Source organism: Mirounga leonina, unplaced genomic scaffold (genome assembly GCF_011800145.1).
Source record: "Mirounga leonina isolate KUSES-001 unplaced genomic scaffold, KU_Mleo_1.0 Mir_224, whole genome shotgun sequence".
Taxonomy (NCBI): domain Eukaryota; kingdom Metazoa; phylum Chordata; class Mammalia; order Carnivora; family Phocidae; genus Mirounga; species Mirounga leonina.
In genome coordinates, this window is record NW_023270615.1 from 17,891,867 (window position 1) to 17,903,672 (window position 11,806).

General features: G+C 47.3%; 1 protein-coding gene across 1 annotated transcript in view; it reads left to right on the forward strand.

The window, feature by feature from the left end:
* The first annotated feature begins 11,097 nt into the window (after positions 1–11,097).
* Positions 11,098–11,806, forward strand: part of DIRAS2 (DIRAS family GTPase 2) — a 44,283-nt gene continuing 43,574 nt past the window's right edge. Inside the window, exon 1 of the mRNA XM_035029194.1 lies at positions 11,098–11,216. The gene's annotated coding sequence lies outside the window, so the exon portion shown is untranslated. The remainder of the gene's footprint in view (positions 11,217–11,806) is intronic.

The window sequence follows — 11,806 nt, forward strand, 5'->3', positions numbered from 1 at the left end:
TTGGTGATCATGGAGACAGCATTTTTATTAATGGAAGCCTTCATCCGTCAATATGTTACTTCCTGTGGTTTTCCTGGGTCTGCGTCAGCTTCTTCTTGAGAGAGCTGGCCACAGCTCCCTGACTGTGGGCCGGCGGGGAGCTCCCAGGCCTCAGGTTCGGGGTGCCTGCATCCCCCACCCCAGCCAGGTGCGGTCCAGGAGGAGGCCACGCTGGGGCACCGGCTGTGTGATTCCTGTCTCCTTCCAGGAAGATCATTTCATTTTCTTAGTGATTATTTCTTTGCTTTCATCCTGGGGCTCAGCTCACTGCTCCACCCGAACGCAGGGTGAGCTATCCTTCTGCGGAGAGCAGTTTTTGCTTTTTTCACTAATCGTTTTGGCTTTTGTGCTTCTCTGCACCCCCATTCTCCCTCCGTACCCCTTGGCCCTAGGAGTCAGCACAGGGAGAAACTCCCCTTCCGTGACAGAGTCTGTCTGCACGGGTCACCCAGGCCTGTCTCCCTGCCCTGCAGCCAACACTCACTCCTGAGACTCTGGTCTCCCCCGCTCTCCCTCTGTCCTCTCTTACTGCGGATCATTTCATGTGCCCAGACTTTCGGTCAGTCGTTATTCTGGTGTCTCTGTCAGGGCATTTCTGGATGGCATTAACAGTTAAATCAGTGGACTGCGTAAAGCAGATCGTTCTCCCTAATGTGGGTGGGCCTCATACGATGAATTGACCATCCCCCAAGAAAAAGGGGATTCCTCCTGCCTGTCTGCCTTCCTAGGAGGACAGCAGCTTTCCCCTGCCTTCAGACTCCAACAGAGACTGTGAGTCTTTCTGGGTCCAGAGCCTGCTGGCCTTCAGATGGTAACCCTCTCCTGGCTGTCCTGGGCCCCCGGCTTGCCCAGTGCATACCTTAGGCTGGTCAGCCCCGGAAGCACACGAGCCAATCCCTTCTAATACACACACGCACACGCACACGCACACAGACACACACACAGGAGCATGCACACACACATGCCCACACGCACGCACGCCCCCGCTGGTTCTAGTTCTCTGGAAGACCCTGACTAATACAGTAAGATTTTTGGAGAGACATGTTTGGGTAAAAGCAGCCTATTCGGTCATGTGGAACCAAAAGGAAGCCTTATCGTTTCCATCACCCCCAAAGCCTGTATCTGGAACGAAAGGAGGACATAGTCTAACTCTTTCAGAGAAGGCAAATGGCCCACGGTCATCGTGGTGGTGACTGGATGGGCAGAGTGACGATGGAGGGAACCCTCCATCCAGCAGAGAGAAGTGTCCCACCCAGCCATCACTGGTTTTCGGATATTCTCCTTAGGAACACGTTGCTGGAAGGAAGGATTCTTGGAATCGAACTTGGCATTGATTCACTTCTGCCCCTGGGTTTGCTGGGGGATGAGGGGCAGAAGTCACCTGCACGTGGAAGACCCTGTGGTGGTGGTACCGGGAGGAAGGGCCAGATCCAGGAGCAGGTGGTGCCGGGCATCCCCTTGGCCAGTCATAGAAGGCTTGCCGTTTCCAGGGAGCTGCTGTGGGTTTCTGAGATGGGGAGGGTCGTGTGCAGCCCATTTCTTGTTCAAACAGCCAAGGGTGAGTGCGGTCTGGGGAAACGAAGAGGAGAAATTCTTGCCCTTGAATAATTAATTACTTCATCTTCCTTCCCCCAAATTGGTTTATTATCTCAAATGGAACTCCTTCAATACTCATTACCCTGTGCATAAGTGACATTTAAATAAATGTCTCGTGGCCTCCTGCTTCGCTTCTTTGTTCTGTGGGAGCCTCTCCTGCATGCAGGATTGAGAGACGTGTGGAAACCATCCTGTTAAAAAGGACGCAGCTGGGCAGCAAGTCATTTATCATTCCTTTGTCCTCTTGTTCCCGGGGTAATGGCAGCCTGAACTTTGTTGTGTCAGCAAAAATGACTGGCGAACGGAAAATGTCTTTCCCAATATTATGCTACATCAAGACAAGTTAGAATTGTTTTCCGGTGCGAGAGACAGTCCCAGAGAGAGCACTCGTCCTGCACTGGCCTCTGCTGACACATTCTGGAAGCTCAGTATTTGTAACATGGCTATTTTTTCAAGTCATGTATTGTATGGCATGCCGTCGATATATTTTTTTCGAGTTACCTAGAACGTTGGCATTGGGAGTCTCTCTCCCTTCGCTTACAGACGATGGGGTTAAAAAATATGGAATTAGCCTTAAAAAGTAAGAATGCTTCTGAGAAAGGAGGAAATGAAGGGAATATACAAACAGGGCAATTTTGGGGAAAAAAAAACAGAGAAGAAAATAATTTTAAATTTGACCAAGTCTTACTTGAGTCAAGTAGGTGGCAACTGCCAAGGTTTGCATATATAAACCTACAGGAAACTTAATAGTGAATATCCGTATTCGTGTGTCTTCTGGAAGCTCTTTGACATCTTCATCCTCAACGCAATGCCTATGGGCCGCCTTTGGGGCTGGCTCTCTGCCCTGTGCTCTTCCAATATGATCTGCCTAAGCTTGTAAGCGTCAGATTTGTAATTAACACTGTCTGAGCTTAGAAAGTTATAATTCAAGGCAAATGGGTGAGTGTCCCTCAAACGCAGGGACCAAAACACATCAGCTTGTGAAGGTGTGGCTAATTCCAGCAAGCAGGACCCTCACTCGTGGGTCCCCAGTGAGGCACAGGGATTGCCAAACAGGGACCCACAGTCTTGCAAGGAACTGAGGCTCCACAAAGACCAAAAAGCAATAAAAGGGAGAAATTTTTACATCAAAACTTGTGGCAACTGTACTCCTGGGAAATGCAGAATCTTAGATGCCTCCATTACTAAAAAAGAAAGGTTAAAAATAAAGGAACTTGGTACTTATCTAAAGAATATAGAAATATGGAAATAAAAAATTAGAGGAAATGGGCGCCTGGGTGGCTCAGTTGGTTAAGCGACTGCCTTCGGCTCAGGTCATGATCCTGGAGTCCTGGGATCGAGTCCCGCATCGGGCTCCCTGCTCGGCAGGGAGTCTGCTTCTCCCTCTGACCCTCCTCCCTCTCATGCTCTCTGTCTCTCATTCTCTCTGTCTCAAATAAATAAATAAAATCTTTAAAAAAAAATTAGAGGAAAAACAGGACTAAGGAGAGAGATTTCATAAACACAAAAGCTGAAATTGGGCGCCTGGGTGGCTCAGTCGTTGGGCGTCTGCCTTCAGCTCAGATCATGATCCCGGGGTCCTGGGATCGAGTCCCACATCGGGCTCCCGCCTCGGCGGGAAGCCTGCTCTGCCTCTCCCACTCCTGCTGCTTGTGTTCCTGCTTTTGCTGTCTCTGTCTCTGCCAAATAAATAAATAAATAGTCTTTAAAAAAATAAAAAAAATAAAAACAAAAGCTGAAATTAATAAATTTAAAATAAAGGATGGGGTCCGTAGAGCTGAAAGTGAGGTGTTTGCTTTTTCCCTCCTACAACATGCTGATGATGTTCCTTCAAAATTTTTTGGTTGTTTTTAATGAAACGTAGTTTCTTTAAAACAACAACAACAATATGGTGAAATTCTCATGAGTCTGTTAAGTGAATGTTGCATAAAATTGGAAAAGGAAGGCACACATACAAGGGGATCAGTAGAATTCTGAGAGAATGATCTGTATAATTCCACAGTGATGCACGGACAACGTCCTACCAAAATGTCAATCAGAAGAAGAAAATATAATAATTTTCATAGAAGGATCAGAAATAGGATGCAAGCTCATCACGTTTTTAAAAGACATGATGCACACATGACTCCAAACTTAATTCTACCTGATCTTTAAATACTTGATCATTCCAGTGATACTGAAAGTATTCCAGAGCACAGGATAAAAAACGAAGTTGCAAAGTCACTCAATTTATTTGAGAAGTATTGTTGCCAGTTCTCTTACAATAATACAACTTCAAAAAGAAATATGTCAATCCCAGTTTTGAATAAAATGTTGAAAAATAGAACTTAGCAGTGTCTTTAAAAGCACTTCAAAAGCACTTCAGGAATAATCAATTACAGAAGGACGGTTCAAAAGCAGTAAAATGTTGACATTCAATTAAGACAGCAAAATCATGTGAGTATGTCAATGCTAAAAGGTAACATTTAGCAATCATCCGTAATAAAAGTTACAGGCAAAATGAGAATAGCGATCCAGTGCAAAGGCTAGATTGATGCAATGTGCAACGTTTCCCTTGAAAGTCACTGCGTCAGTCCAAGCGAGCCACCTTCGCTTTCCAAATAGTGACCGTCGCACCTGCAAAATGGGTGTCCTTGGCTCTAGTGTGTCTTCTTTTCCCATTGACCAGGGTGACCTCCTAGAGCTGTAGATCACATCACACACCTCCTCCGTTCAAAACCCTCCAAGGAAGACCGGTGGGAGGAGGATGGAGACACAGGCTGGTGGAGATGGCAGGGCACAGAACACAGCCTGGGTGGCCTGCCAGCCTTGGAAGGACGATGCTCAGCTTCACCAGGAGGTCAAATTATAGCACTAAGGATGGGTCACTGCCCCTCAGAATAGCAGACCTAAAGTGACCAGCACAAGTACAGATAAAGAGCGGAGTGATGCTCCTTCATGGCCAGGGATGCAGTGCTGGGGAGACCGTCAGTAAAAAGCTGAACAGTTTCCATGATTTGCTGTTACATTAAAGAGACAATTGTAGAGAAGTATTTTTCTTTCATTTTTAAATGATTTCCTCTCGTAAAATAATTATTTAAAAAATTGGATCTGTCCTCTATATGTATGCACACATCTCTATATATTCATTTGTGTATAATTAGGTGAACGAGAGAGGTATGAAAAGATACTCACCAGGTTATTAATTTTGCAATTCATACAGAGCACTAACTGGTAGTCGCTGGGCTGGGAGGAGGTGTGGGAGTAGGTGAAATGGGCAAAGGAGATAAAGAGGTATAAATTTCCAGTTACAAAATAAAAAATGGAGATGAAAATTACAGCATAAGGAATATAATCAATATAACCAATAATATTGTAATAACTTTGAATGGTGACAGACGGTAACTAGAGTTATCACAGTGAGCATTTTGTCATGTATGTAATTGTCAAATCACTCTGTTATACACTTGAAATTAATGTAATAATAAGATAATTTGTGTGTCCGCATACTTCAATTAAAAAAAAAAGGAAACAGGGCTTGTTTTTCACAGAAATGACTGATTCTCAGATTCGGGAAGGAAGGACAAGAAGCTGAAGCTTCTTTCGGTGCAAGAACATAGTGAAAGGCTACCCCAAAAAGCTAAGGATGACAAGGATGTGCCAGAGGGCCTTTCAGCTATTGCAGGAGCTCTCAACTGCCAAAGCCAGAGCAGTATGAACAATAAAGTAAAATAAAGTCGTATTGGCTTATAACCCGATGAATAGGATGAATATCACTGAGCGTACACCTATGTAAATAATATAATGAGAAATAAATGAGAAGACACAACTGTCCTGGGTAGAAGAATACCGACGATTTGCAGAGATCTTCTACTCTCAAGGAGGTGGAGGGTATCCCCCGAGCCGCAGGAATGCGCTGCGCATCAGATGTCCCTACAAGAGTACAACATGGGAAGTGGGAACAAGAGTCCCTTTACGGCAGAGAAGTCGGACACACAGTATCTCAGCTGGATGACCAGCATCACCGTCGGTGAGAGTGAGTCACGCGGAGAGTACGTACCCTTGATGTGACCGAAAGACAATCTACCGCTTTGTTCTTTTGTCCCCAATCCGTCATCCTAGTCTACACAGGAAAAAAAGACAAATCCAAATGGAAGAATATTTTACGAAACACCAACCAGTGCTCCTCGAGACTATCAAGTCCTTCAAAAGCAGCAAAAGCTGGAGAATCTGTCCTAGCCCATGGACGTTAGGCAGCAGTAGGGACTGGGTGCCGTGTAGGACGAGGGACAGTGTTAGCAGAACAGAGTGCAGGAACGGGGTCTACAGGACTCTCTGTCCCATGTGGCGATTGTTCTAGAAATGTGCACCTGTTCAAAAAAGTTCAGTAAAATTTTAAAATTTATATATGTATTACATGTATGTGCATATATCTATGTATATTTATTAGCATATAACTATGTGAGCAGAGAAAGTCGGGAAAGGATACCTGGCAGGTTATTAATTTAGTGTTGGTTCAGGGAAGGGGTGAGAAGGAGGGAAGATAGAGATAGCATGATAAGCAAGTAAAACAAATTTTAACCTACATGTTTCCAAACAATATAAGTGACATGTTATTTGGAAGCATAGACTTCTTCTCATTTATTATTATGTTAACACCACTGATATCGTGAGAACATATATATGTATATATATGTAATAAATATATAGTATATATACATGTGTAAATATCTAAATATATAGTATAAAACTATAAATATATAGCGTAAATATATATAGTATACATAGTATAAATATATAGTATATATATACTATTTATAAATATGTAAATACATAATATAGAGTATAAATAGATACCATAAATATATATAGTGTATAGTGTATAAATATATTGCATATATACTATGGATAAATATATAAATGTATTGTATAACTAGAGTATAAATATATATCATAAATATACAGAGTATAAATATACAGAGTATATTTATACTAAATATATAATATATATACTAGGCAGAAATATATAAATATATAGTATAACTAAAGTATAAATATGTAGCATAAATATATATAGTATATATGGCATAAATATACAGTATATATACTATGTATAAATGTGTGAATATATAGTATAAAAACAGTGTAAATATATAGCATAAGAATATATACTATGTATAAATATATGAATACGTAGTGTAAATAGAGTATAAATATATAGCATAAGTATATATCAATATATAGAATATATGGTATAAATTTATATATATATAAAATTTATATATATATATAAAATTTATATATATATATATATATAAAGACATATAGGATATAAATTACGTGTATGCCTGTTGTCCTGGGGCAGAGAAATTCCAGAAAAGTATAACTTTTTTCCTTATACTTGCATTGCTCCAACTTTTATGTACTGCTAGCGATTTCTGACCATGTCATGAAAGAAAGAAGGAAAGGAACAACAAAGGGCTTCCCTGCTGTGGGGGGCGCTCTGCCAACAGGTCGGGCGCAGGACCCCTCCACGGCCGGAGGGGAGGGCCTACCCCCAAACTGTGAGATCCAAAGCTGGTACTAGGATCCCAATGCCCTGCTTAGGTCAGAAGCAGAACCAGAAACCCGTTCCCTTGGAGGTTTCCATCATACTAACGCTGTGTCTACACCCCTTCCTCAGAGTTCCTGATGTGTGTGTACCAAGCATGCCCCTCCTGCCCGGGGTGGGCTGGGTGAACATCCCTTCCTTGTGCGTCATTCCTGCCACACGCCCTGCACTGAGTCCCCTTTCGTATGTTGTCACTGGTGAACAAGCCCTTCTCCCGTGATTGCACGATGGAAGGTGGGATGGTTTTCTGCGCCAACATGACTAAGCTAGGGGTTGTGCAGTCAGCTTGGACGACCTGACTCCTGGGTGTGCCCCTGAGGCTGTTTCAGAAGAGGTTACGTTTGGACCCGTAGACTGAGTAAAGAAGGTCATCGGTGCCAAGGCAGGTGGCATCATCCATCCTGGAGGGCCTGACGGGAGGAAAGGCGAATCTGCGCCCTGCTTGAGCGGGAGCCTCCCTCTTCTGCCCTTGGCCATGTGCACTCTGGGTTCTTGAACTTTTGGACCTAGTGTGGGACTTACACCACCACCGTCCCTGGGTGGTGGGGTTTGGACTGGACCTACGCCGCCAGCCCCCCTGAGCCTCCGGCGTGCAGATGGGGGATGGTGGGACCTCAGCCTCCAGGACCATGCAAGCCAGTCCCTCGTGATAAACCCCTCTCTAGACCTATATACATGCTGTTGCTTCTGTTCACCTGGACAACCGGACTGATACAGAGGGTAGCCCAGTTTTCCAGAACTATAGGCCAACGCCCCCATGGCCCAGGTGGGGATGCTCCAGCTTCCTTCTCCCAGCCCAAGCTGCGCCCCTGACATAGCCCCACTGACAGACCAATGTCTCAGACCCTTGCTCCTTGTCTCAGTCCCCTCTGCCCACAGCGTCCAGCCTACGGCCTCCCCAGGTCTGCCCCCAGAGCACCCCTTTCCGTTCTGGCTGGGGAAACCAGGAGACACCTCGAGGAGACATTGCGTGCAACAACCCCACGTCTAATAAGGGGTTCGAAGGAGGGAAGGAGTATTTAAGGAGGTGGTGCTGAGTTGGGTGTTGAGTGAGGAGAAGGAAGGGAGCGGAGATCTGGGGCCAGGGCTTCCACATGAAGGGAACAGCGTGCCTGGCACACTGAGGAGGCAGATGGGGCAAGTGTGGCCGGGGGCTGGCAGCCTGGGGGGAGAGCGGAGGGAGTGGATTCCAGGATGCCGGCCGAGGGAGATGGATCCTGGATGTGGATGCCTGCGGGCTCTCCGTGTAAGCAGGGACTGACTGCCCCCCTCACTTATGTCTTTGAAAGGCCACCATGGGGTTGATGGAGAGTAAAGGGTGAGTAGAGGTAGAAACACGGTGAGAAAGCATTTAAAAAGTACCTGGAGGTTCTTCACCCGCTCCCACAGAGAGGTGGGGTCTGCGTCCCCTCCCCTGGAATCAGGTGGGCTTGGGGTCCCTTCTAGAATCTGGTGCAAGTGACACTGGGTGACTTCTGAAGCCAGGCCATGGAAGGCCAGGAAACCTTGGCCTGGCTGTCTCGGAAAACTCACCTTTAAGCAGCTTGCTCCTCAGGAGTCCCCCTCTTGGAGTGAGCCAGGGTGCTGTGAGAAGCCGGAGTCAGGCAGAGACCCCACCAGCACCCACGGTCCCAGCCCAGACTCCAGACCCATGAGCCGCCGGCACGCTCGCCCCAGCTGAGGCCCGGAGGTCATGCGGCAGACGAGTTCACCTCCGGGTTCCTGTGAAGTCTGAGCCCCAGGTGCATAACATGCTACAGGGGCGGAAGTTTGGTGCCCCTGGAGTGTGGACTGGTTTGTTTCACTGTGATAATGACAGCATGTCACGTCAAAGGCAAGAACTACAGATGACTGTAACCTGGTTTGGACCCAATGTGCGCAAAGCTGGTCACAGATTTTGGGATCTAGCAAAACATCCTGATGCCGGATTTTCAGGAAGAGGAATAGGCACTCCCAGTTCTCTGGTCTGAACAATAAGGTAAGTGCTGTGCCATTTCCTGAGGAAGGGAAGGCCCTGAAGGGCAGCGGGTCTATGGAGGGGGAGCCTGATACTCTGGGCTTGTGCTCACGGCCATGGTAAGTTTGAGATGCATAAGTGGAATTGGAGATGACACGTGGACAGTGAGTGCGCGAGCCTGGGGCCCAGCAAGTGGTCAGGCCTAGGCTATTCATGCCATCAGAGGACATGAGGCATTGCACACTGTGGGGGGAGGTGAGCTCGCCCCGGGAGGGTACGGTGGAGCCTGGGAGACAAGCGTCCAGAGATTATAATGGGGGGCCTGTGAGGCAGGTGTAAACCAGCGCATCACAAGTGCGTGCGCCCCGAGGAGCAGGAGGGAGGGAGGTCAGCCTTCTGCAGATGCTAGACAGCAGGTAAGATGCACGCTGAGAATTCACCACTGGCCTGGACAAGATCAATGCCGTGGGTGGTGTCACAGGAATCCTGGTAGAGGAGTCTCAGGGCCCGAATAAGGCTGGGGATTAGAGAGAGAAGAGTAGACGAAGGGCCCACAGTCCACAGCATCCAGGGGAGACATCACTGGAAAGAGGTTTCCCGTGAGGAACGAGGATGGGGTGAGTGCTGAATGCGAGCCAGGGCCAGGGGAGGACTTGGGGTTGCTGTCAAAGTGCCAGGTGGGAAGGGCTGGACCGGCCGCAGCTTCCGCCGAGCAGAACTATCGAGCATGGGTGTGCAGTCGTCCTGTGCCAAGCTGTCCACGGTTCTCTCCTGCAGGGTTTGCTCTGGGGCCTGGCTGCAGGGACACACAGCAGGTGGGCACCCTCCTCTGTGGTCGGGGCCTCTGCAGGATGGAGCGTGAGCCCCATTGCAGGCCCGTCCCTCCTCTGCAGACCCCCAGCTCTCCTCTGCTAGCAGAGAGAGTGAAGCCCTCCTCAGCTCTCTCCCCGCAGATGGGGGGAGAATTCGGGGCTCAGGGCCGTGTGCTGCCAGCAGGCCTGCCCTGGTGTTGAACGACTTCCTAAAACTGGGGGGCAGGGTGGGGAATGGAGCTGTGCCCAGACTGCAGGACGATCCAGAATTCCCAAGGGGTCTTCCCACAACTCACGGATCTTCTGCTTTTGCATTCATACTCGCTAAGGAGCAGCTAGTCTGCTGGAATTACCTCGAAAGCGCCCTCTCCAAGTGCCGGGTGCCTCCCTACTCTTGGCAGTCACCCCAAACCCTCTGCCACCTCTTCATAGCATGCACCCCGCCCCCCGTTGCCACACCACCGTCAAAGGCAGCTGAGCACGGCCAAGGGCAGAGTGGGCAGGCAGAGCCAGTAACCCCGAGCCTGTCAGCACTGGAGGCCCCCCATATCCCACCCCCTGAGCGGGTGCCCTGCTGGGAGCCGTAAACCATCTGGCTGTTTCCACCTGCGCCTCTCTGTCTGTCCTCACCTCCCCTTCCTTACCTCCCACCTCCCAGATCAGAGTTTTCTACTTGTAGCACGGAGCCTCCTTTATATCACATCCTGACTTCCTTCCTCCTCAGGGCTTACGAGAAACTCTGAATTCAGCCCTACGGACTTGGCTTTCAAGATGAAAAGTCAGCTGTTACAGTTAGAAATGCCCTTTTTCTGTCTCAAAACTTGAATGTTACCTGTCTAGGAACTCCAGAAAATCAGCTTCCAGATTTAAAGTTCATCAAAGAGCTCTTTTTTTTCCAGGTGATCACCAGCCATTCCTTGAAGGAAACCATCCTTAGGGTCAATGGATTGGGACCAACAGAATGCAAATTTTTTTATTGTGTTTTATTTGAAAAATCTTTCAAAGATGCTTCATTATACCAGGTTTTACGAGGCACTACATATCACAAATTCTATAGTTTCACACGCTGTCAAACAATGTGTAGTTTTAGTTCTTGTAAAAAGAAATCTTTCATGTTGCTGAACCTGAAGGGGCGTGGTGGGAAGGACGCAGCACTCCCATGAGCCCCGAGCCACCAGGCGAGCACATTGTCACCCCCGGTGAGGAGAGCCAAACACCACAGGTAAGAGCCTGGACCCACCAGGTCCACCAAGGAGTCCGAGTCAGTGATGGAGGAATTAGCCGGGGGCCTGAGCAATAGTAACTAACCCCATCAAGTGCGTTGTCATCCTTGAAACAAAGCCGTCAGACCACCTGCGAAGCGCCCGGCCGGGGGAGGGGGCTGTGGAGAAACTTCTCATTATTTGACTGCATATGATTGTGTTTGTGGTTTTAGTACCATTTTTCAAATGCTTGCAATCTTTTCCAGCATCCGTATGGAAAACATTGGCCTCTTGGAAAGAAACAGGATAGCTGGGCATCTGAAATGTGTTTTGTCTTAAGTCCTGAGAATGAAACTAGTATAGTTATCAGGCTATGTTTCTATGTATTGTCTGTATTGCTATGAAAATGGTGACTAAAACTGAAAGATACTAGAAGCCAAACAAGCATGTACAACTATGTGTGTGTGTGTGCCATTATGTGTCTGTGTATGTGCATCATGCATGTGTATCTGTGCATATGCATCATGTATGCGTATCTGTGCATGTGCATCATTATGCATGCATATCTGTGCATATGCATCATGCATGTGTATCTGTGCATGTGCATCAT